This window comes from Pholcus phalangioides, unplaced genomic scaffold (genome assembly GCF_987345545.1).
Source record: "Pholcus phalangioides strain wild (caught in Gottingen) unplaced genomic scaffold, Ppha-v1.0 ptg000020l_1, whole genome shotgun sequence".
Classification (NCBI taxonomy): Eukaryota; Metazoa; Arthropoda; class Arachnida; order Araneae; family Pholcidae; genus Pholcus; species Pholcus phalangioides.
In genome coordinates, this window is record NW_028301613.1 from 5052875 (window position 1) to 5080607 (window position 27733).

The 27733-nt window shown below is 39.4% G+C and overlaps 1 protein-coding gene across 1 annotated transcript in view; it reads right to left on the reverse strand.

Annotated features, from left to right (window-relative positions):
• Positions 1-26379, reverse strand: part of LOC149070815 (uncharacterized) — an 84819-nt gene extending 58440 nt beyond the window's left edge. Inside the window, exon 1 of the mRNA XM_089248730.1 lies at positions 26230-26379. The gene's annotated coding sequence lies outside the window, so the exon portion shown is untranslated. The remainder of the gene's footprint in view (positions 1-26229) is intronic.
• Positions 26380-27733: the final 1354 nt, after the last annotated feature.

The window sequence follows — 27733 nt, forward strand, 5'->3', positions numbered from 1 at the left end:
TCACATTATCTTGCTGAAACTTTCACTGGAGACCAGCTAGAGGTTCACCAGATAGTAATAGATCATGCTCCAGTGTCTATATGTGATGGTGAGCATTTTGGTGACCCTTTTGGTAAAGAGAAGCTATTGATGCAACAAAATGCAGCCGAAACCATCAGTGAACTACCACCTCGTCTACGATTACAATTAGTCCGTGCTTTCTTGGGCAAATCGTGTAAATATTATACTCATGTATCTGACCCATCCAGGTTCCACTTCTTCTCATCGCTGAAAATAACTGAATACCATTTTGACCCATATGGCACACACTTGAGCGAGCCCACTGTAATTTTCGTGTTTTTAGCACACACAAAAGCTGGTTTTCCAATAATTTTTTGAAATACTACTGTGCCTGTTTCTCACATACACGCGTATGTACGCATCGTATCGATTCACACTGAGAGTCTAGTCACACGAACTCCTAAATTGCCACGCAGACATAGTTTGCGTATGCCAGTCTTTGGATTCTCCTGTCATCACCTTTATCTGTAACGCATGCCCCCCCCCCCCTGATCGGTGTTGGGTACTATACATGGGCGGAGATACGGGGGGAGCGTCAAAGGTGGAGTCGACTGATCTAATTTATAAATGTATATATGAATTATCATCATCACCGTGCCCCCCCCCCCAGACTTCCACGTCTATCTCCGCCTATGCTACTATATAAACCACCTCCAGATGATATTCGGTAGACAGACATTTCAGAACGTTGTCAGAGCACTGAAATTTCCGAAACAGTCTGCCCTTCCGATTTCAGCTTCCATATTCTGTTTAATTTTTTCAGAACTGCTCACTGTAGCTCTCAGCATCTCAATCGAGCGTATACGTTGCAGCGTACGACCCCCCTGCAGCGGTTTTAATCCGTTCGTTTGAAAAACCGATTCCAGGTGGGTCCAGTTCAAACAGCTCAAGAATCAACTTTTGCAAACACGAATTTCACTGTTTTCGTAAAAACTTATTTTTATTACGAATTACGTGAATTTCATAAGTGTCTAAACTTTTGCTGTGCACTGTAGCTCAATCATTTGATCCTTTTTGTCGCACCACGGTTATTTCCTGCACACGAGGGCTAATCAGACCGGGACCTACAATTTATTGCCGATTCTGAACGGTAGCTTGTTTTACACTCACCGAGAGGTTGGTGCACTAACTCTTCGATGTGGGACTCCATGCGGTAGCAATATTTTTTGTGGTCATGTCGCCGTTTCTGTTGTACCCCTGTGCCAGGAAAGTTTCAGACAAGGACGAACCTGGTATCGAACTCGTGTGCACTGTAGCTCAAAATTTTGATATTACGGGTTGAGAGAGAGAGAACATTTCTACAAAAGCACAATTACTGCGCATTTGCCTCGACAGTATGAGAAAACCTGTGCCGATATTCAACGAATACAATACAGGCTACTGTGGCCATCTTTGACATTGATCACGGATTTTATGCATCAAGGTATTGAATCCGTAAGTCTCCGGCACGTACCATTATTAAACCTCAACCATGGCTCCCATTGCTACGATTCTAAAGCGGTTATTAGCTTGCTTACATGTCGATATCTTTTATTTTTCCACAACATGAGCACGCAATCTCTCGATAAGAGTTATCATCGAGTACCATATTCAGATATCACGAACCCAGAGAAACATTGACGAAGTTAGACGAGTGTATGGACGAATTCCTTGGTTAAAACTTCGTTTTCCCATTTACAAATTCTTCAGCTGTCGGTATATACTTTGAAGGAAAATGGCAGATGCTTGAATTTTCGTGTTTTGTTTAAAATGTGGTGTTCAAAAGTATGACTACTCACTGCGGTGAAAAATAAACTGGCTACAAAGCCATCCGCCATTAACGTGCTTTTTGATTAAAACCAAAGAGACGATCGAAATACAGATATGGCGGTTGGACATTCCCTCGCGGGGCTTACGTATTCAAAAAAACTCAAACAGGTATGGTATACAACACTTACGAATATTCTCGAACTCTATCATCACCAAAATAACAATAAACAAGATGGAATAGGTGTACTTAAGATAATACTATCACTTAAGACATAGGAGGAGTTGTAGCTCATATAACCATCATTACCCCCCAAAAAAAAGTAATAATAATAAAGTCCACCTCTGCCCATACTGTCAGGAAAAACCACTGGAATTCGTATCCTCCCTGTAGTGGACAACGCGGTAACCATAAATTTGACGGCGCCGATCTAGACAAGACCACGAGAAAATGAAAAAAAAGAATCCCAATTGAATACACCCCGCGAACACACTCATCTATATGCATATAATTGTGTAGATAAATGTTTTCACATATCCACACCAAACCGTAAAAAAAAAACAAAAACTCCATATGCTTGCGTACACAAGGCGATATCGGACTCGATAAACCCCAAACAGGTTCTGTTATAGCGTCCATATATACATCTGTAAAGAAATATTCACTTTAAAAAAATATATATACATAAAATTAAGTATGTTTGTATTAGGAAACAATGGACCATCTTTTATAAGAGGGTGGAGCCCACAATTCCCCCCCCCCCTCAATTTTGGGTACCTCCAACTGTGTTAACCTCACAACCAACGTTGCACAGTCGATAATTTATTTTCCTTAAAAAAAAAAAAAATAGCGGCGATTATATTCGTGTCAGATATACATGCATCCTTGAAAATAAGTTATTGGAAATTTTAATGATAACTAATCTCCGAGTACAGTACAGTGACGTCGGGAAACAAGGCTAAATATGCACGCAATAGTATTTGCGTGTGAAAAATTCACGATCAATGATGAAGAAAATGGGGGGAAAAAAATGAACCTATTTTTCTAATCGATTCTCATAGATATATCGCGTTTTCTTTTACGCACACACGTCTAGGCAACCAGGTACATACAAAAATAAAAAACTTTCGGACTTCGATATTAAAGCGCACACACACAATCACATCTCCAAAGGTGAGTGTGTGTCCGTAGTACTCGTCAAAGCAACACACGTATGGCTTCTGCCCGTTTGATGTACGTGAGTGGTGCAAAACCTTAAATGCTTCGAATCCAGCCTGGAACTACATAGGAGCAGGGCTGGACAAATCCCCGACGCTAGGTCACCATGGCGACTAAAAAATTGGTATTGGCACCTGGAATTTTCTTTTGTGTGGTTACTAAATAGCAGGCTGAAAAGCAGCACAAAATGTATGGAATTTACATCAGCATATCTGCCAACATATGAAAGAAGGGTCACCATGCCCTGAAAAAGTCAAAAGCAGCATCATTTTGGACCTTTTTCTTCGGATAAATATTTTTTGGCACCTAGATTTTTTTTTTTTTTTTTTTTTTTGCGATTTTTCTAGCCCTGCATAAGACGCGCGTAGGTATCCCTAGAATATCGTAAGAGGCGTACCACGATTGCGAAGTTGAACTTCGACACCCCAAAGTGTTTTATAGAAGCAGGGGGCGCAACTAAGGGAAGGCAGAGTGGTCTGATTTCTCGGGCGCTGAGTTTACTATTTTTTCCCGTTAAAAACTACGGGGGTGGGGGAAATGAGTACCGGGCCCCAGGCGAGACAGAGTGAATTTTTGTTTCCAACTAGGGATCTGTATAGAAGTTCGACTTTACCGCTAGAAACGGGTTCGTATTTCTAAAAATGATATATGTAAACTTAAATACTTCTAGAAATGTGCAAGCAGCTCACGCACCCCCAAAGCAGTATATGCTGAAATCTGCGGCGTACGCCGCTGAACAATCTGGAAAAAATTAAAAATTAAAAAAAAAAGAAGAAAAATCTATAATGGAAATTTCTATTGCAGAACATTCCAGTCTGCCAAGGGTTCGTTGCAGAACAATGCAAAACATTTTGCTTCTAGGCTCATGCAAACCTTAAATATTGTACCATCACTGATTTTTTGACGTTTCTATTACTTTATTGTACCCACGGACGGGGATACGCGTACAGCGAAGTTGGGAACCCAGACCCAAAATTGCGAACCCAGATCGGTGGGTCTGGGTTTGCAATTTTAGCCTGCATCCTACTTCAGTTGCCCGTAAGCACAGGCAGCTACCTTCCCCCGTTCAGTGAAAAGCAAAATATTAATGACATGGGTGGGAGGGCGGAGATGGACATTTGCTCCCAGATCACTATACATGCTCTCGGTGATTTCCCCTCACCCCCGTTTGAGGGGCCTGTATCCCCTTATGCCCGTAAGCCCAGGGGGTTCTCGCACTTTCTCCACCTGCGGCACCCCCTTACCCTAATCAACGTATATCCGCGGTTCCACAGAGCAGTTTAACAAAGAATCTCTTCGAAAAACCTATGTCGGTCCGCCGCTCCTCGGAGCTTCTGACAAATGTTGGTGGCGAACAGTTTGAGCACCCCTGCGTAAGCCTTTGACCTCCGGAAAGTGAAGCAAGCAGAAAAACTATCAACATGGCTCGGCACAGCCCACATGACTAGGACGACTGGATACGAACTACTGATTTCCTTTACAAACTTTGATCTCATCTCGTGACTAGTCATATCACTAGTGGTCGAACTTGATAAACTGACTGTTTGCAGGAGATTGCTTTACTTTTCGAATCCTCTCTGACGGACAACTGAAATAGTGTGAAAGTACCTATACCTAACCAGCAAAGGGGAACCAAGTTTTCTGACTAGAACGAATAATCAGGACTCATCTGAACAGTAAAAAACAGAAACAAACTATCTATACACAGTAATACGTAGTTTCGGATTGATTCGAGTGTCGCTCAATGAAACCAAAATAGAGGTATCGAATTGCATTTTTTTTAATCTCCAAACCCGGAACGAGCCAGAAGCTTAGAAAAAGAAATCAATGAATATTCATCAATTATGCTAATTAGGCCTAAAGAGGGCCAAGACAAAAAAAAAGAGAGAAAAGAATGATTGCCACAAGAGAGCAACCTTCACATGCTGAAAAGAAAACCCAAGCCAACTGAAAGAACCTGACCTCACCCTCAGGACGTGAGAAAAGACGTTCTGTCTTCCCCCTGCGCTTGTGAATGCCTAATTACGTCCATCAAAAGCTGTCACAAAACAACTGAATCCTCCATCAACAGATGGCCGACGTCGACATCCACAAATTATCGATACGCAAAACAAACGTGTCATACATAATTGCGTTATTTTCCCCTCGAAACTTATTGCTACGGACACAAATCTACAAAATTTTACGTAATTCGAAAAGACGTCGACGACCGCCACTATCTCTCGCCCATTAAAAAAAAAAAAACCCGGATGTCGAATACAGTTAATGTTAAAAACTGGGGCAAGTTTATATAGCTGTCATTAAGCACACACACACGAACATACGCTCTCTTCCCTTACGTTGCCCCCTACAAAATACACATGAAACGCTGTATTTATTAGAGAAGTCGCTCTGGTATCTACCTCCCCCCCCCCCCACAACTTGATAGGAGGCACCGAGAGCTAAGCACCAGTTGAACACACACACACACACACACAATTTAAGTGCAATTAATGTGAAACTGCTACCGGGACTCCAAGAAGAACGAACCTTTATACAAATGGGACTTTCTCTGTGTCCTGGTTTAACTGATACCGAAACAGATTTTTTTTTTGTTACCCAAAATCATCATCAAAATACCTTTAAATAAAGTGAAAATATTTGTGTGGTCTTCGAAATCATGCGTGCAATATAAGCACTTTTTTTCTTCCTTCGGGACAAGCCCGAGTGTTGCTTGTCGTTAAACGAGGGCAGACGAAGAAATAGACCGTCAATTCAGAAAGAAGGGCAGCCATGATATCTCCGGGGTTTACTTTCTTTCGCATTCTATCTATCATACAGCAATTTGTATGACGTAGAAGTTGTAAAAAAAAAGAAAAGAAAAAACGAAACCGAAACACTCGGTTTCTGAATCGGATAATTAATTGTTACGGTACTGGGACCACTTCGGGCAACCGAACACAGTTAAGTACTATATGAGTCGCGTGTTTCCAAGTTTATCTTCGGAAAGAACTGATGCGTATTCCTTCAGGCAAGCTGAAATAATTTCCACCCATTCAAGACAGGAGAACGTTTTCTGAATCGTGCAAAAAAAAAACAGCGCGCTATAGACGATACAGCTTCACACGAACAGCAGGCATCTTCAACATGTTTTTCGTGAGTGTTCCATGCTTATACCCGATTTCGTACTCCAGAGGAACTGATAAACACTTTTCAATCAAATACCCCTTCTCCCACTTTAAGTTGTATTCAATAATTAGCAGAATGATGATTTGCGGGTTTTCCATTATTGTCAGGAGTTTCTATAAAAGTGCTCTTCTTTACTGATGATGGGCGTAGACCAGGCAGTCGGCAACAACTCAATCACCACTCCCTGTATCAGTCAAACCCCAAAGTGATCCTGATAGAAATTCAATGATATTAAAGACGAATATATGGGTAAGGGGCGATGTGTAAGGGAATAAGGCAATTCAAGAAGAAAAGGTCACACAGTGACTATTTTATGGGGCAGCAGAACCATTATTCCTCATTCAAAGGCTATCATAGTATGGGGAGAGTGCTGGTCTTCAGTTCTCGATCTCCGCCTGGGCGGCTCGCGAAAATCGAGCTTTGGCGAGCGGTCTCGTGGTAGCTCGCCGGTCAAGTCTATTTGCCGACACCTGGCATAAGAGATAGTCAAGGCTCAAAAAACTAGAAAATTTCTGATGCATTAGCATGACACCGTTGTTTCCTTTTCGTTCACTCCGTAATCGTCGATTTACCACTATTACATTGGGTTTTTACAGGTGCGTTATCATTACGACACGATACAACGCCATTGAGGACGCGCATCACTCTCATTGAATGGACCTAATCTTACAACCTGAGAAACACTGCCATAGAATGTATGGTTCTCAAACTCAAGCCCCTCCGGGCTTGTGTGTTTTTTCGTGGCTTCACAACAGTGTAATAAAGACCAGGGCAAGAACATCAATATCACCAGCCATGGATGGAGATACGGGGGGGGGGGCAGCGTCAGAGGTGGAGTCGACTGATCTAATGTATATACTGTATGAATTGACATCATCGCGCCCCCCAGACTTCCAAGTCTATCTCCGCCTATGTCACCAGCTCACCAAGACAGGTTTTGGACCCGACAACAACCTTCACGATGGTAGACGAGCATCTTACCACCATGCCACTCGGGCACAGTGTTACATCACTGTCGCCAAGGGATATTTGATATATAGCTTGCCTTGGAAGGATCGCACTGATCTCTTTGGCATAGGGGCCGTTCAAGTATTACGTCAGCATCGATGGGGGGGAAGGTGGTTTCCGATTTGATGACTTTTGATGACAAGAGGGGGTTTGGGTAATGCTTACATCATCAACCACCCTTTATGAAAATATTTTTAATGGCATCTTACTCGGTGCGCCAAAAACGAGAAAAACCTTTCGATGGTTTGTGGGCACTTGAGTAACACCCCCCTCTTTCCCCCCCCCCCCCCATTGATAAGTGCCCTACAGAGCCACTTTAGTGATCTCTAAATGTATCGCGGATCCAAGTGCTGTGGAAATGTGTCCGGGCCGCTTAAGCACTCTGGAACTGTGCCACGCATCACTTAAATAATCTGAGAATGTGCCGCGGGTAACTTGAGGGATGTACAACCACACTGGGGGCCACTTAAGTGCTCTAAAACTACGTCACAAGTGTTTTGGAACTGTGTCCCGGGTCATTTAAGTGATCTGAAAATATGCCACGGGCCGCTTAAATGTTCTGGAATTGTACCACGGGACACTTAAGCGATCTGCAAATGTGCCGCTTAGTTCAATTTTACAAAATTAGGTTTGAAGAGGGCAGGCCGCATCAGATAACCACCCCCAGGGCCATATTTGGTCCACGGGCCTTTATGTGATTTATCATTCTATGACTTAGAGGGTGGGTCGCAATGAATTTATCAAAGATAAATTTTGAGTTCATAGCCTTCAAATAACATTAAAATTAACAGAAATTGATTATAATAACAAATATAAAGGTATTTCCTTCCGAAATTTCAATTGAAAAAATTATTTTTTTGCATTAAAGAAATAAATTTTTGATCGTGGGAGGGGGAGCACGAGTCCCCTATGTCCCCCCCCCCCTCTGTGTACATCTCTGATCCCACTAATATGCGTTAGGATTCAGAGGGGCAGAGCTGATGACGAAACGGCCCCATAACAGAAGTTGCCTATGCATGTTATACGTATGTGTTTGTATAGTGTATCGTGTTGTAATTGCTTTAGGTGTCTTTATGTATTCTGTACGTGTGTGTTTATAAATTTCAATTTCATTAAAACAAATACACATTCCAGAGCTTGAAATTACACTCTGATGATCCACATCAAAAAGGCAATCCAGCAGTGTGTTCAACTTCCGAAAACAAAACATGACCAAGTGAAAATGACAGATTATAGGCCATTAAGGAAAAAAAAAAAAGGCGAAAAGAAGCCACTGGTAGGGCCAAAAATAGGACGGTGCGACGATGGTTTATTTATTTGAGTACTTGAGAGATTGAAGGGTGGGAAAAAGAAGTCTCTAGCGCGATGAGGTTTTTTTTTTTTTTTGTTTTGTTTTTTCCTTCTCGCATCCAAATTCGGGAGGCAGTGTTTTTTCAAGCATCGCCATCAGCTTCGCGCGCTCGTAACCACAAGGTTTTAACCTTGGCGAGTGGTCACTCACCCGGCAGAAACCGACCTTGAAAACCCAGTTAACTTGGCGTCCTGCCCTCGTTTCTTCTTCGCGAAAAACGACTGACGCTCACGAAAATTCCCCCCCCCCTCTCTTAAAAAAAAAAAAAAATCTCTTCTTCATGAAAGAGAAAAACAGGAATAAAACAATATAAGAGAAAAAATTTTTTTTCATTATTATTACTTGGCCAACGCGGCAAACAAAAAAAGCAAAAACGCGTCACAACCTGGCGATGACCTACTAAGGAAATATCGCCAAGCGATAAATTCTTTTCTTTTCGGTTTTTCCGAAATCACCGAGATTTTCGGGTTTCTTATTCCGATATATAGCAGTGTTCAGTGATGGGAAATTTCGCATATTCGTGGGAAAAATTGGCCGAAATTTGCCCGAGTGGGAAATTTTGCGAGTTCATCAAACAAAGGAATTTTTTGAAAAAAAAATAGAAATTAACGCAGCGCAATACTTTTCTAATACAATAATAATTATACAGTGCTTTTGGCAATACTTTTCTATTGTAAAAATACTTGATTACGTATTTTTTCCCGATACACGGCAGCACATTTTCAGCAATGCGTGGGAAAAATTTAGTCGAAAGGGAAATTTTGGAAGAGGTTACCATCACTGGCAGTGTTTCTCAACCTGTGGTCCGCGACGATGGTATAGGTGGTGTCCACAAGCAGACTTGATGAAATTAATTCTAATGCAACTTAATGCTTACTGAATGAAAAATTATTCAGCCTTTGTAACTGATGTTGGCGTTCCCAACCCCCCCCCCCCCCCCATATTCGATTCCAATAAAAATTATACCTTCGTACTTGGGTTTGTGGAAACAATGTCGGGAATTGCAACACTTCGGGATGCGATAAATACTGGGTATCACTAAATTTAGTCAAGTAAACAAAAATGTACTTCACAATGAAAATGTTCAAATGATCTAATGTGTATCAGCATTATTTCATTGAGAAAAATACGTTAAACTGGGGTCTTAAGTAGGGTAAAATACGGGACATCGCCAATTGTCACCAAAAACGTTGCCAGAAGTAGGCGCAATCACCCAATTGTTATTGAAATTGCTGAAAAATTTCGAGAAAAACGTTGAACCTGAAAAATACGGGAGATGAATACTTATTGGCATAATTATAATATATAATTTATATATTATGAAAAACACTGTGCATTCATGACCTTAGTAAATATTACAAATCCAATATTTATTGTATAAAAAAATCGGAACCACCAAAATTAAAAGGAATGTCCCGTAATACGGGAGACAAGTGGTCCCTCAAATTGTTTGACATTCTACTGGTCCTCGGATTCAGAAAGCTGTCAAAGTTGTCAATTAAGAAAGCAGACATCAATATGTGTGGGACGTGAAATCAAAGAAGGTTTTTTTTTTTTTTAAAAAAAAAAAGCAGCCCAAAAGCAAAAGTGAAGAAAATTAAGTCGGTATATCCGAGAACGTTGAATTGCATCGACGTTGAAAGCGACATTATTCTCTTTGGAAATCGGCCGGGAAAGCACTTATCGACGTTGTATCCGATGATCGAATTTAGAACTGCATTCGACTAATATAGGGCTGGACAAATCCCAGACGCCACGTCGCCATGGCGACTGAAAAATTGGTATTGGCGCCTAAAATTTTCTTTGTGTAGTTACTAAATTGCAGGCACTGAGCAACACGAAATGCTTGAAATTTTATAGCAGCATATCTGCCGACATGACCAGATGGTCACTATGGACTGAAAAAGTCAAAAGGAGGGATAATTTTGGGACTTTTTCTCTCCTTCGGGTAAAAATTTTTTCGACACCTATAAAACTGTTCTGGCACCTAGATTTCTTTGCGATTTGTCAAGCCCTAGACAACCTTCTCAACATTTTTTCGTCCATGACTCTGTTCTGCCAACATTGTGTTTTCATGTACCAATCTTAACTAGCGCTTCCCACCCCCTTTCTTACTAATTAAATTCGGCGGGGGTGGGGGGGGATCTATCAAACATTTTTAAGTGACGAGATCTTTCGCCTCTTTAAAAGCCTTCTGTTTTAGCACTGACAAAGCAAAGATATTTTATAAATTTGATTTCTCAACGAAACGCATTTCCCCTACACCCGTTACTTTGCATCTTCAGAAAAATGCGGTAACACCCCCCCCCCCCCCCCCCAACTTCATTAAAAAGATATGGCATTTTGAAGAAAGTATAGTGATTTCTGCTGTGCCGCTTGAAGGGTTAATGGGGTCCTGTTGTAAAAGTTTTCTTTGAAAATGATCCTTCATTTTGTAGGAAGCGAAACAATCTAGTTCATAGTTTCCCAACCTTTTCTGTCCCATCGCCCCCCTTCCTTCAGAAATTTTTGTCTCCCATCGTCCCCCAACGCAATCTAACCCATAGAATCCTATGTTATACCCATAGCTTCTACCGCCCCCCCCCTGGAACATTCCATCGCCACCCAGGGGGCGTTAACGCCCACGTTGGGAATCACTGATCTAGTTGATCCCTCTTTCTGTAATTTAGTGAAGGGACCGGAAAATGGACTCGGATAAATTTCGGCTGGACATACCCTGAAATTTATTTACAACTTATAGCGTTCAAAAATTTGATAAATAATCTCCCCACCCTTCAGCTAAAATCATGTCAGCCTCCCTCTTGTAGAGGGGCCTTGGAAAGGGGGGGGGGTAGGTTCCCCAGCTGCACTGGATTCTAAAAATAGCCGAACTTTTCCCACCGTATTTCACGTGAATGCTCTTCATTTCCTTCACATATGTTCCTGCACTTGTGTTTCACATTTCTCTGTGAATCCCTCCCACCAACTATCATGGTTTTCCTCAGCGCAGTCTTACTTACTGCATGGACCCAATCCGGCGGGCTCAAATCCATTGGGGGGGGGGGGGTGCCCTCACGACAATATCTGGCAACATGATTTTTCGAGAATAAGTGTCGTGATTCGGTTGGCTGGTGTAATTCCAACCAGGTAATGGGCCTCAGAACATCGCTTTTCTCGGGACAACCATGATATTCTTCGGCCCTGGCTCAAGCAATTACACTTGATTTTCACAAGTCCAGGAATATCCCAGACGTGCGGGAGGTAAAATCATTAATTTCTGTAATTCGTTGGCTTAAACGTGATTTATCCTCCCTTTATCACTACGCTTATTTTAAAGCAAGGGTGCTTAACCTTTAGAGGTGTGCGGGCCATTCATTGATTTCAAAACGTGTCATGGGCCACTTAATTTAAGTCATCTGGGACTGCACCGCAGGTCACTCAAGTTATCTGTAAATTTGCCGCGGGTCGCTTAAGTTTTCTAGAACTGTGCCGCGATGCTCTATAAGTATGTCACGGGTCACCTAAGTGATCTGTAAATGAGCTGCGGGTCACTTCAGAGATTTGTAAATGTGCCGTTGGTCACTTATTAGGCCGCAAGTGCTCCAGAAATAGGCCGCAGGTCACTAAAGTGATCTGTAAATGAGCTAAGGCAGCTTGGGTGACGTGGAACTGTGCCGCAAATCACTTCGGGAACCTGTAAATGTGCTCTGGGTTGCTTTAGTGCTCCAGAGCCATGCCACGGTAATTGTGCTATGGATCACTCCTCTGGCAATGTGCCCTGCCGTGATATGTAAACGTGCCGCGGGTCACCTAATCCATACGGACATGTGTTACGGGCCAACCGAATAATGTGTAACCGCACCGCACGTCACTTGTGATCTGGAAATCAAGTTCATTTTCATTAAACTACGTTTGGCGTCGTGGGGACCACATCACCAGATGACTCTGGCCACGTCGAGAGGGCAAGCGTGCCATGGGTTGAGCATGTATGCTTTAAAGCAGCGGTTCTCAACCTTTTTTGACTCGCGGAGCCCTTTTTAGTAAAAAGATTCTATGGCGGAGCCCCGTAGGCCCATTTTTTAATTATCTATCAGTTATGGATTTATTTTTACTACTTAAAAATAGTTATAATTTTTTTAAATTTTACTGTTTTTTATTTTCCTCGAGCGGCCGCGGAGCCCCTGGAGAGTGCACAAGGAGCCCCAAGGGCTCCACGGAGCACCGGTTGAGAACCGCTGCTTGAAAGGGTCACCTCTGAAGGGCCAGTTTTCAGAGGAACTCTGTTAGAGATTTTACAGTTTTTCCACACGATGGAATTTTGGAGCAAAAAAAAAAAAAAAATCCTGGAACAAATCCTGTATATCAGTACCAGTCCACGTTGGCGAAAAGCCGCCTAGTCTAGCAACCATCGCTCTCGAATTTTCACCATTACCTCTAAAACAAAAAATCGGACCCTGGAGATCTTTTCCCCTCGCACCCTTCTCTCTCTCTCTCCCCAAAAAATAAAAAAAATCAGATAAAAAATAACAGAAGAAAAACTTCCGCAAAATTTATTGTCGCGGCGCATGTAAAACAAATAAAGTGGTATACAACACAGATAGAAACTTAGTAGAGAAAAGCGACATGCAATAAATAATTAAACTTTCTTATTCCCTCTCCTTAACTCTCCCAATCCCGGCAAAAGCACCGATAAGTCCACGGTACATATATTTGAAGTCTTTATGGTTGGAGCACGGTCATAAGGAGAGAGAGAGGAAAAAAACGAAGAGAAATAACATAAAATGTAAAAACGAAGTCATTTTCTTCTTCATACACGAGAGATAGAGAGAATGCCGACGGATGCCGCCGCCCGTGACCTAAATTGGAAATTTCGATGATGGCGGTGTTTGAACGCTGTATAACAGCCCTTGAACTGTGTACTTCATGTCTCTTTTCTCTACACGGAAAAAAAACATACACATATAATTCAACACACAACCAGATTTTTCTTCTCTTTTTCATTTTCAAATCTCTGCCGGTGTTGTTTGTCCGCTTTTGTTTAGCCACTTGTGACCATTCTCTACCTCATACAAGAGACATCACGTTCCTGGAAGGTCTGAACCCGCTTTTCAGAAGTAATGAAAAAAAGAAAAAGAGAACAGAATAGAAGACGTTCATCCGGGTGGACCGGGATGTGATAAAAGTGTGAGGGGAAAGCGTTGGAACTGGATAGAAAAATATAGGGGGGGGGGGGAAACACGCTTTGACTGAGTTTCGATCACACATACGATTGACCTGCATTTCTGAGGTGACCCTTGGATCAACGACAGAGAAATCGTTTCAAGCGCCGTAAAGAATGTGTGGGGGGGCTCCTAAACTTCTGCATTCGCGGCACTTCACTGATTTGAAATTGCAGTCCCATTATTAGATCAGTCGTTCTTACAAACCTTTTTTCCCCTCTCTTGCAACAATACAATACGGCACAACCACACCACAATCGTATTGCACCAGTGCAGGTGCAATGCGATTTACCTTATCACACACACCCCCCCCCCTCCCTTAAATAATACGTTTTCTTTGTGTTAGAAAATTTCTCGTAATTACCAATTCACTAACTATCCATTCGTTAACATTCGCAAATTTTTTAAACATTATTCAATTTCTTTTTAGGCAATGGTAATAATATTTTTGGCTATTTCATTTATCGTTTTTCCACTTAATTCAAAAACTACACTAGAAAAAGCACTTCGTTTACAATTTCCGAAACATGCGAGGAAAATAAGTGTATTGTTCTTTACTTGTGAATTACAGCCCTAACAACATGCTGTGTATATACTAGAAATCTTCAACCTGGTGCTCCCCCCTGAAGCCCCGAGAGCGCTCGATGCTAGTGCCCGATTTGGTGCTCGCGAGCACTTGATCAACGTTCCAATTAAACACCTTGTACAAATTGCATTCAAGGATTGAAACCATCCTAATTTTACGCATTTGTATGGCAAGCATGCCGTAAGGGTGCTCTTCTTTTTTATGATGGGTACAGGCAGTGCTCGCGACTAGAAAAAGGTTGAAGACCTCTGGTTATATACAGTCGACGCTGGTTTTTACGAACCCGTACAGACGTGAAAAATAGTTCGTAAAATCGAAAGTTTGTAAATGGGAAAGTCGTTTAAAGTAGGACTGGGGGAATCGATTAAAATTTTTAACTGGTTAATCAGAAAAATTTTAATCGCTTAATCGAATATTTTTTGTAATCATATATTATTACGATGGTATAAAAATATATTTCATTGATATCACTCGCATATTCTGTACATGTAAACAAATATAAGAATAGAATAACTTAATTAAGAAATTAAGGCTGCCCGCTTCAAGCAATATAATATGCTGAACATAATTGCCACAACCTGTAATTTCTTCACTTGCATATTGTCGTGTTTTTTTTTTAAATAAATCGGTTATTTTTGATTCTTATTCACTGATTTCGAAACTACTTTCGATTATACTGTAGCATGCTTGCCTAGAAACTCCTCTCGAATGGTACTTGTGAGGAGATGAGCTGATACTTCCAAAAATACGGAAAATGTCTGTCCATAGTGAAAACAGTAAATTTTGGTTTTGTCTAAAATTCCCATCAAACTCAATTTGAAACTGAAATCATCAAGTTCCGTTGAATCTAATTTCATGAAAATACTGATTCAAATATTTTAAATATGATCACTTATCCAAGATGTTCTGTATAAAAAAACATGATTTATGACGTCTATCTAAGTTAACTTCACAAACTTTTAATAAAAATTTTGATCGAATCGATTAATTCAACTAAAATTTTTAACTGCAATTAACAACTGATCGATTAACTGACCCGATTAATCGGACCAGCCCTAGGTTTTACCAACTCTAACAATTACTTTACGAATGGGAAAGCCCTTCAAAAAATGGCATATCGTTTGGGACCACACAAGTTAGTAGAAATGTATCAGCTTGTAAATTAGAGGTTCATAAAATCAAGTGACAACTTGTAACTGGACAAAACAGCAACAGAAAAATCAACACAAAGCATGTTTGAGGGTATAATTTTTTGGGACCAAATTAGTTCGCAAAAACGTGTAGTTCGTAAATTGGAGGCTCGTAAAATCGAGCGTCGAATGTACGTTCGTTTGGCACTAAATTTTTTTACCTTTTTATTTCAGGGTCATGCTGACGATAGTATCAAATCAAAGCGCAGCATGACAATAACGCGAGGTACATAAACCGCAAAATATCATTCTTCCCCTCCATTAAAATGAGGCAAGTATGGTCGCTAACCGAAAAGAAACTTTTGCAACGCAAATTCGCATAACATGTTCTTGTGAATATGAACAAGGAAATGAGGTGTCAAATTGTCGGTATGATTAATATTGTTCAAAGAAATCAGTAATTAAATTCTCATAATTTCGATTTCCCTGAATTAATCAATCAACATTTTATATTTTTTCTTTTCATCTCGCACCCTCATCCCACACCCCCGGTTAAGAACCACAGCATGTAGGCGTCACGGAACCCTCAGAAAGACCCTAACAAATCACAACATCCTATAAACCACACTCTCCCGATAACGCAATAGTCTATCTACCAGAGCCGCCCTTAGGAGGGCGGGACAGGTGGGATCACAGCAAGGACAGTAAATTTGGGGAAGGCTTTCACCAATTCTCTTAAATTATTTCGTATATTAATTCTGAATTTTCATCAATTGCGGAATTATTAATTTCATCAATTCCGAACTTCCATCAACTCTGGAACTGTTTTCTTTCCTCAATTCCTGAATTATTTATTTCATTAATTCTGAATTTTTATTGGTGATGAAATTATTTGTCAATTATTTTTAGTTCATCAATTTCTAAAATATTCATTATCTTCGGGAATTGTTTCTCCAATTAGTTTAAAATTACCTTCACTGCTAAAATTGCTGATGCTACTAATGCTGAAATTCTCATCAATTTCTGTGTTAATTTACATTTAATTGTTGTTTTCTCAGCATTGCTGCACATTACGAAATAGCACATTATTCCAACATGTTTGCCCGTGAATCACTATCCACGACCTAAGAAATCCTGGAAATAATATCCTTACTCTAGAGAACATTTGCAACACTATCAATTTTCCAGGGAAACCTTGGAATATGCTACTATTACATGCTATATTATATGCTTGTAATCCATGCTCTAAGGTAGCCTTTCTCAACATGACTTAACGAAGATGGGGACAGATGGTTCGCAAGCAGACTTGAAAATTCATTTCTAATCAAAATGTAAATTAGTTACAATAATATAATACTTGGATAGGTCGAAATACTGTAGAAGATTCGATGCACGTAGATAGTGAGTGGCCTGTTGAAGACTGCGGCCCTTTTCCAGACACTTCACTCTTCCTTGGCTTTGTTACTTAGAGGGAACGCTGGGATAGGGCAGTTGTTTTTTTTTAAATGTGACCCTAAGGATCCCCGTGGGTCAGCAAGAGGTCGCTTATAACCAAAGCAAGTTTTGAAAAGTGTTTATTAATTACGCTGCTCTACAAAAAAAAAAAAAATTTTTTTGTTTGGTGCCTCAAATTTTTTACTGTGATTTTGACTATATTTGTTGTGTTGGTTTCAAATGTGAAAACAGTTTTTCTCTATCAGCTGTACTTTTGAGACTTAACATAGCTGAATTATGAAAATATGTTATCATACAATGCACTGAGGAGTAGTAACCTTAGATGAGTTTTTTACGTTGATTGGTTCCTGCTTTTTTTCTTCCTTCCTTTCTATACTGCTATCAGCTGATTGTATGAAGCCATATTTGTTGACCCAATGTTTACACCTAACACAACTTATAAAAAAAAAGTTTTCTTTCAAACGGAGAGCAACTGCGGTTCTAGGTCTATCGCCATTGGCAATTCACTACCGAATCAGTTGTGCCAGAAATGGTTTTTTGTTTTGAAAGTTGATGAAAAGAAAAAAACGACATCCAGCCGAAGAAGTGTTAATCACCCTGGTGTATTTTGCTGCATATGGTGGTGAGTACACCCTAAAAGAACAGAAAAGCCATTCCTGATTTTGTTAAAAGAGCTCACCTTGAGTACTATGGCATCTGAGACTTGGTGATCAAGATAAGTTTGGACTCCACACATCGTGTGTAAAACTTGTACAGAACACCTATGACAGTGGACTGATGGGAAAAGAAAGAGTCCAAAACTAGGTGTCCCAATGGTTTTCCACTTTGAGGACTGTTATTTTTGTACTGTGAATATTACTGGCATAAAACCAAAATAACTGTAGCAAGTGGACATATCCTGATTCACCCTCTGCAAGACTCCTTGCTCACTCTAATAAAATCAGCAGCTTCATAAAATCAAATTGCTAAAATTAATTGAAATCGACACAAATCACATTAAAATTTGTTTAATAAAATCGTGTGAAGTCAATGTTAAAAAATAAAAGTTTATGAATGTTAAATGTGAAATTATAAAAACTAGTTACAAAAAACAAAAGTTGTGAATTTTATCAATCAAAAATATTACTTTCACTTGAAAAAAACAATTTAACCTTGTGAATTATTCGGTGTTATTTTTGTCATCTGGACTTTGAAAATATCTCTCAATGAAAGCACTTACAAAGTTCACGTCTGAAAAAAAAAAGGTCAAGAAATGGAAGAAGTGACAACAGAAACTGTGAACTCGAAAAGAAAAGTTTAAAAAGAAAGAGTTGGGTTTGGAACAGATTCCGCGTGGTTATAACTGGTCTTCACCAGAGAGCGGAAGCCAAAGTTTCTGTGAGCAGGCATGAATATTACTACTAGAGTGTGAATGTTACTACCATGGCTTGACAAATCCCAGGTGCCAGATAACCATGGGGGGGGGGGGACTAAAAAATTATAGCCTAAAATGTTTCATGACTTATCACTAAAGATCAATAAGTCCCGGAAAAGTAAAAAAATAATCGTTTTAGACCATTTTTTACTAGAAAAAAAAAGTCTCATTCCTAAGAAGTTTGGCTGGCGCCTATATTTTTTAATTTGTCAAACCCTGGTTACTGCAGTCAATGCTCGTTTTTACTAGGGCTGGGAGTCCATCACAATTTTCAACTAGTTAATTGAATTTTAATCGAATATTTTCAAACTGTATAAAAAAAACTCATTAGGTGTCTTTTTTTATTAATTGATGCAATGAAAATATTTTTTATTCATTTATCTCTGGTATTTGCTAGATGTAGAAGCTGCACGCTTGAAAAAATGCTGAATATTTTGTCAGATCCTGGAATTTCTTCGCTAGAATCTAGTTGTTTGCTTTCAAATCAGCGATTTTAGAGGTCAGTCACTATGATTTCCTCCCTAGAAGCTGCTCCCAAAGGTACTAGGAGTATACGGTACTAGGAGCAGGGGGGCCTGATGTTTCCCTGAATATGAAAGTTGCTTGCTATTCACAGTGGAGACAACAAAATTTTGTACGGAAATTGAAATCATGACCAGTTTTTGTTGAATGGACTTTTACTTCCCCCATGTCAAAACATCTGATGAACATATTCATTCAAATATTTTTGAATATATTTCGTTATCTAAAATGTTATATATAGGAACATAATTTAAGACACCTAATCAGTTCTGTCAAATAAATCTAATAATTAAATTATGAACTTTTAATAAAAATTTTAAATTAGATTGAGATCGAGTTGATTAACTCACCTAAAACTTTTAACTGCGATTAACAATTGATCAACTAACCGACCCGATTAATCGAACCAGCCATAGTTTTTACCAACTCTAACAATTACTTTATGAATGGGAAAGCCATTCAAAAAATGGCATATTGTTTGGGACCACACAAGTTAATAGAAATGTGTTGACTTGTAAATTAGAGAGTCTTAAAATCAAGTGACAACTTGTAACTGGACACAACCGCAACAACAGAAAAATCAACGTAAGCATGCATGCACCACCAACTGTATTATAATACATTCAAAACTACATGGGCCTACAGAACATACTCCCCCCCCCCCCTCAATGTTCCAATTTCCTTTTGACTTCCTTTCACTTCACTCTCAAATATGCTTGAAGCCAGCAGAAAGTGGAGCAAAAACATTCTAACATATTCACTATTCATACCTATTGATTCGTATGTGTATAAAGATGATGTGGTGGGACAATAGCCGCCAAGTAATACGATTAATTATCTTGCTGATTTCGTTGGTGGCCGCAGAACCAAAAGGGGTCCATTGTTCTTTAGTGCTGTGATCCATGTCCTACTGAGCTTTATTGCTTCCTCTCTATCTCTATGACAGGGCAATGCAAATCGAGAAAAAAAAATTCAGGCACCAACCTACGTTTTAGGAGCCAAGCACATTTCTTTTGCCTGAGTAATTGCACACAGAAAAAACTTTAGGCATCAATATAAATTTTTTAGGTGCCATGGTGACCTGGCACTTGTCAAGTCCTGCTCAAAATATTACAAAAACTTGTCTGTGTTTTCTGAAATACCATATTTCCCTATGCATAATATCTGCATACTAGGGGGTCATTCAAGTATTACGTCAGCATCAAGGGGGTTTCGGATTTGCTGAATTTTGATGACAAGGGGGAAGGGGGGTTTGAAGGTTGCTTACGTCAACCACCCCCTTTTGAACATATGAAATATTCTAAGCTGCTGACGAAATTTTGCTGACGGGGGGGCGGGGGTCAAAAATGGCAGAAAATCTTACGTAAAACTTGAATGTTGAATGGCCACCTATACCTTTAAAAAGCGTAGGAATTTTTTAGTGTGAATTCGTATCTGCCAATTTTTTTTACAATTAACTGGTCAAAAACTACTTCCTGAAGATTTATTTATAACTATCGTACAAATGCGAACCGAAAAATCAATATTTCTTATACAAAAAAATATCCACTTTCATTCTCTAAGATTTCATTATTGATAAATAAACTTTGGCAAGTACATTACACAACAGGGCATGACACATCCAAAAATGATTTAGGGACCAGCAACATCTCTCAACAGCAAAAGCATATGGGTCATTCTCATAAAACTGGCCTAAATTGTGTCCTTAGCGGTCTACGTTAAATACATTTGACATAGAACTTTCTTTTTCTGGTCACTTTCTATTTGTACCCTTGTTTTCTGACATGTCTGTTTATAATTTTTTCATCAATAGTTTTTCTAAATTTGGTTGAACAAATTTTCTTTTCTTGAAGAAATGTGTTTTTCCTAGCTGTCCCCCTGTCAATTTCTTCAAATTTCACAAAATGATAACTTTCCATCTTAAAACAAAAATATATTCTTATTTTCAATAATACAGTCAAACCTCGTTAATGAGTCACGCTTTTGCAAGCAAAAATATGACTCAGTAAGCGGAGTGACTCGTTAAACGGAGTACGCCATATCTGTGCCAATTCCTGCCTGAGGCCAATTGGGACTTCCAAAACGTGACCCGTTGAGCGGAGTGACGTGTTAACCGGGTGACGCACTAACGAGGTTTGACTGTATATATTTCTCTAGTGCCAGTATACAGTCATACCCAGAATCAAGCAGAGGTGCATTTACGGTTTTGCTGTCCATGAGCTATGCAAATTTTGCCGCCTTTCTTCCCCATTCTAGTCCAATTTTTCTTGACTACACTTTCCTCAAATTTACCTCCCTCTACTATAATCCACTTGCCCTCCCCCCCAACTCTGGCTGTAACTAGGGTTGGGCAATCGGGGAGCTGCCCTGGGACCCCCCCCCCCAGAAAAATATACACTTATTTTGCGTAATAATAACCTTGCAAGGAACCACCAAGAAAATGTCTGTCCCGGGCTTCCCCCCCCCCCCGAGAAGGCATGCTATGGCTCCGTCTCTCTAAATCACTAAGATGCTCATACTCTATTTTAGTCCTTCATATGCTTGCACACTGTTTTGGTCACTCCACATGCTTGCACACTGTTTTGGTCACTCCACATGCTTGCACATGCTCGAGATCACTCCTTTTGTCACTCAATGACATAGTTCCTTGCTTTTATAGGTCACTCTTCTCATCATTTACACGTTTACAATATGCTCTAGGTTACTCTTTTGCTTATTCACCTGCTTTCAAACTCTCTAGGTCACTCTTTTCACCACTCACTAACCTAGTCCCTCACTGTCTCTGCAGAGGTGGATTTATTAAGGGTTATTCAAATTTTTCCACCCTTCTTCCATTCTACTAATTTTCTTGGCCACTCATTCATCAAATTTGCCACCCTGAGCCCCACCCCCCTGTAAATACGCCACCAGACTTATGCTGCCCTGATTTACACGATTTTCTATGAAAAATGCTTTGTTTCTTGAATTCAGCATACTTCATAAGAGTTATTGATTATAGTTGAGATGGGACGCAGGGTGTGTCCGGGCCTTCAATGTTCAAAGCTGAGATGGAAAGAATATATTTTAATTATGATATTGTAATTAAGTAAACATATATTGCGAATTGAACCCAAAAACCATATATATATGGATAAGCCGAGCTAATTTTTAAGATGCTAAAAGAAAAATCCAGGAAAAAGCTTGAGAAAGCTAAACTTTGCCAAAGATTTTAAAAAGCAAATAACACGGAACTTCCAACCATTTGGAAACCATTTTTGAAGAACGGTTTGGTCACCACTTAGGAAGTCGAGTTCAAAATAATGCTAAATTTATTGACAATGCACCGCAGGTCACTCACCTCCCACTATAATTAATTTCAACACATGGTTTACATGGTTTTATACAAAGAAATGAAAACTGTACCAACAAAATCGCCTTGCTTTAAGGCAAGCAGCTCATTTCTTTTGATAGACCAAATTGTTACCAAATGTTATACATCACATGACTTTCGTTTGTACATTTAGTTAATTGCATGTAAAAAAACGTGCATTTTTGTTAATTTTTTTGCAAAAAGAAAAAATAGTTGTTAATTGGTTCACCACTATTCAATGTATTTGTATGCGAAATCACATCCCGATTAATGCAAATTTGACTAAGCACGTATTGTCATCCTACCTATCGCATAACTCGGAGGTATTTTACTGTACTTTGAAATTTCATACTGTTCTGGACACAATTTCCACAAGACTTCGAGATTGCAAAACAAGAAGCCGGTATGATGGACAAACACAGATTTATTTACAGACCAGAAATTTTTACGTATTTACATGCTAATCAGAAACCGAACAACTTTCTCTCAAAGTTCAATCACCACTGACTTTTCAGTCTCTCTCAATTTTTTAATCCTCGTTGTGGTCCCTTATAGGCCTATAGATTCTGAGAAATTTCTAGTGAGTTCTACGTGGTTCTTGGAAAATGGCGCCACTGTCTGGAGGGGGGAATCTTTTGGAATGTTCTCCATTAATCGCACTTCTTTGCGATCAACGAAAACCAGTATCAACTGCCACTCTGCCAACAGAAGATTGCAATATTTTTCACAGCCACCCCCCTCCCCTAAAAAAAGAAAATTATGCCGTCTATCGTCTATAGGTCATAAAAATATTTTTTATCCTTTTAAACACTTTTAATCAATAGTTTATAACTGAATGAAAATTTCACACATTCCCCATTTGTGACATTAGAAATATTGGTTCAAATTAAGGATAGGACGAACGGTGATTTAGCCAAATATCAATTTTCTTAAAATTCATCAAAATTATGAATAAAATTTTGGTTTTTAATTGAAAATAAAATAATTGGTAATTTCAAATGATTGATGTTGAATTTTAATTAATTTTATTTTTGTATTAATTTTAATTTATTATTTAGGTATTAAAAAAACTGGAAACCAAAAAATTTTTGTTGCCGTGATACTGACGATTAAATTTAATGATGATATATTGCATTTTAATATTACAGTAATACCTCGGCTAACAAAGATGATTCATTCTAGAATCACATTTGTTAGCAAAAATGTGATTTCCCGTAGGTTTCCATGGAAAAACGTTTGATTCTTTCCAGCTTCTGCCAAAAATTTAAAGATAAAGTTTCAAAACACCAAGGAATGCTACAAAAAAGACAAAAAAACTGATTGAAGGCTAAAATGTTCAGCTTTAAATTGTACAAATGAGAATATACAGGAAGATGAGAGATGCTGAAAAAAAGGTATTTTTATTTCCCACAACCAACACCAGCTTTAGTCTACTAAAGCTTGTATTGACATGACCCAATCAAGTTCATGTGTTCCCATCCATTTCTGATTTGGTCAGCTCATTTCGGTGTGCGATAAGCTGATTTCTCAGTTCATCAGACTTTTCATAACATCAGCTTTTCTCCTGAAAAGCAGATGTTTTCAACATGCTCAGTTTTTTACCAGTACTACAAAAACACGCAAAAATGTCTTTCTCCTGGCATCGGGTAACAAGGATAAGTTTTAAAAAAAAGTAGGTAAAGCAAGTTTTGATCATAAGTGGGGGAAGCGAAAAAAAAATTAAAATTTCTTGGTTGCAACATTAGGCTGCAATAATGTTTCATCTGAAGACTTTGCTTTGCCAGTACCTCTCATACTCTTGCAGAACAAAAACAAATTAGAAATCTATTGTCTCCGTAAAGCCCTAAAATTAATGAAAAAAGGAGCGAGGAAACACAAAATGAAAAAAGAAATAATAATGCAATTGACAAAAAAACTGTTCAGAATGTCAGCGCTTGTCAAAAATGAAGATGAGCAACCAAAATAGATGGAACATGTTGCAAGTGCCAAGCATTAAGCAAAAATATCAAGTTGAGTATTGAAACAAGCAAAAATGCAGCATCAGATTTGCCTATCTCTTAACAAAAATCCTGGTAATAGTGTTTTCTTCACATTTCTTTAAAATTCTGCCAGATTGTTCTGCATACACCAGCACTGATTATCCTACGATGTACGCTACAGTTTTCTGCATATTCTGCTTTGGGGACAGACAGGAAAATATAGGAACACCCAAAACATCGTTTTAGCATCAGGGAAAATGACATTGGCGAGATATTGTTGTTTTAGCATAGTTGAAAACTTGACAAAAAGGCACATACCGTATATTAACCCCCAACAACATTCTTAGGCTAAATTAGGGATTGAAATTCAAAACATAACATTTTAGACTTAATAACAGATTTATAATGATCAGGGCTTGACAAATCAAAGAAAAATAAGGCACCAGCTTTGTGCCGGAGTTAGTAATCACACATTAAAAGCTTTGAATCCTCATGCCACCCTGGGATTTGTCAAGCCCTGTTAAACTGTATATTGGCAATTAACCCATAACATTTTTAGACAAAACGCAAGGGATAGAGATTAGCATTTTTGGAGATTTCTCAGCACTGACCTTCAACAACCCCAAACATACACCTCTGAGTGTCTGTGGATGGGCGAAAATGGCATTACCTACTTACAATGCCTAAAACATCGGACAATTGAGAACTTGCTGTGTTTCAAAAACAAGTCAACCATAAATAGTGACAAACACAATTAATTAAAGAGACATTGCCATTCCGGGAATTTCCAGTGGAATCCACGACTCTGGAATGGACTGCAATAACCATCGGGGTCAGTGAAACAACACTAAAATATCCTGTAATATATGAAAGGGAATTCAGTGAGGCCTCGCTACTATGATAAATCCATCTGCAACAGATATTCCCCCCCCCCCAAGTCTTGTCTAGAAATGTCTATACTCTGTTAACACATTCGCATCTGGAAATGAAAATTTGTTTTTAAGAAAAAAAGCATTGTTGTCGGGAAACGAGAATTCTTGTTTTGTGACACGTGTGCACTTTCTTGATAAGTTCTTAGATAAAGGAATTATATATTTACAGTGGTACATTCTTGCCTTTGTTAGTGTTATAAATTAACATTATAAACGAGTGAAAATTTCAATGAAATATATTAATCACAAAAATACTCATCGCAGTTTTAATTCACACATAAGTTGAAAATATCTTTACATTACTAAAATACTTGGATTTATATGAGAATCTTAGGAAAACATCCCAATGTGAATGTGTCACGCTACTACCTCTCGATATAACGCATAGACGGAGACAAACTTGAAAGTCTGGGGGGCGTGATGATGTCAATTTATATACACGCAAATACATTATATCAGTCAGCTTTACCTTCGACTCTGGGGGGGGGGGGCATTGTTCCCCCATATCCTGGAGCAGGGTCCTAGACTGGGATATTTTGCGGACCCCCCCCCCCCCTCGACCAGACTTCCACGGGCCCCTTTATGATGAATTTATAGCGTGAAAAAGCGCAAAAAATTATCCCATGCCCCAGGGCTGGAACCCACCCCCTTGTGGGGACCATGATGACCCCCCATATCTCCGCCCATGATATGACGGCAATCCCTCTACGACGATATTTATTTCTTGACCAGCAGTGTCTCGTTATATCGAGGTTTCACAACATCTCTCTCCAACATCCTCCCACTTACGGTCAATGAACGTATTGAGCTATAGAGGCCTTTTAAGAAAGAAAAAAAAAACTGAATTAGGGGAAATTTCAATGGATGAGAGCGAATTGAGTGGAGGATAAAATAATGAAATCGCGATGGCGCTTGCTTAAACTATCCTTGAATCAAGCTGCTATCCACTGACACATTAATTTCTTATAGAGGTAAGGGGAGAGAAAAACCCGTCATGGGTCATGGGCCCGTTGTTGTCAAGTTCAAGTTTACAACGAGAAACCGGACTTCAGCTGTTCAATGGGATTCAAGGAAAAAGCTTGACACGAAATGAAAAAATCCAACTAACTCACCGCTTTAAAATCACATCGCTATTCGTCGATGTTGCGGATTACGGGTCACAAATAAACAAAAACGTCTAATCCCGGAGATGGTCAAAACACAACTTGTCTCTCAACACATGAAATTCATCACCACAAACACGGAGACAAACATTTCACCAGCGCCATCAGCATAATAATATAACGAGGGCTATTTTTTTTTCTTTTTAATAACGGTTGCCTGGACTCGCTTTGGTCATTTCACCCATGGAAAGTCTTTCTCTACGGACTTCAGCAACGAACCGCTTGGAGCGGTTGATGTTCTTCAATCCGATCAAGAACCAATCAATTGACTCGGCAGAATGCGCATCATGAAAAAGTAAACAAGAGCACTCGTCTGATTGATCAGATGATGAATTTCCAATATTTAAAGACAAAAGGGGTGAGAGAAACCATGTCACTCTCCGACGTGTTCACACAAAGTATCCAGAACCAGAACCAGAATAAAAATTTTAAGGGGATGCCTGGCCCTTAAGCGGGCCATATATTCCCCATACAGGCTGGGGGCCCGTCGCGTCCCCCTGATGAAGGAAAAAAGACAAGGGAGTAGTGTTTGTGTAAATATGTATGTGAGTGTACGAGAGGGGAAAGGTTGGGAAAAATTCCTCTTTTGAAAAAGTTAATTTATGGTTCACTGGTTTTCAATTAAAATTAAATTTGGACGATGAAAAAATGCCACCACTTCCTTACGATGTTAGTATTATTATGAGCTTCGCATGTGAAGAAGCCCGGTCGGGCAACGCTTTGATGTTGGCCTGCACGTCTGGGATTGGATCAGACGCCTTCGTGATTCCGTATTGGCTGGAATCTGAAAAGATACATGTTATGCACAAGATAAAATTGCAAGAAGTGGGAAAAAAGAGATAGTGTTAATACGATTATTTTTCAAAGTCAAGAAAGGATAGAGTAACGATGAAGAGAAAGTTTAAAAACACGATTTTTTTTTTTTTTTTCACAAAATTTTTTTCTAAGTTTTTTTGAAGATGATTTTTTTTTTTTGACAGAATGAAAGTTGTGGAAAGGAAAAAGAAAAGAAAAGAATACCTTCCGATTAAATGCTGAGAAAAGTTTTTTCGATTTTTGGCGAGGCTTAGGTATCCGAGATAATGTTCCCGGCCTCGTATAAGAATTTTTCGAAGACTGCTCGCCGGTCTTTTTTGGAGTTAAACTTGAGGATATCCTCGAAGCAAAGTTTTGCGTATTCAAACATATACAATGTTGAATTTGGGCAATGGTCTTCGTCAGATCCGGTGAGGTCGCCGATGTTGTCGGCCTTTTTGGTTGCCGATGGTGCCGGGCGTGGTTCGGCAACTTTCTTGCGTTTCGGTGCGGCTTTGCTGGTCGAGGCCTGTTTGCTCGGGAATTTTTCCAAGTTTTTTGTAGAGTCCGTAGATGGAGGGAGCGTTGCGAAGTCCGTAGAGTTTGAACTCGTTTTAGGATTGGTTCTTCAAAGTATGAAAGACTAAAGCCGGGTTTT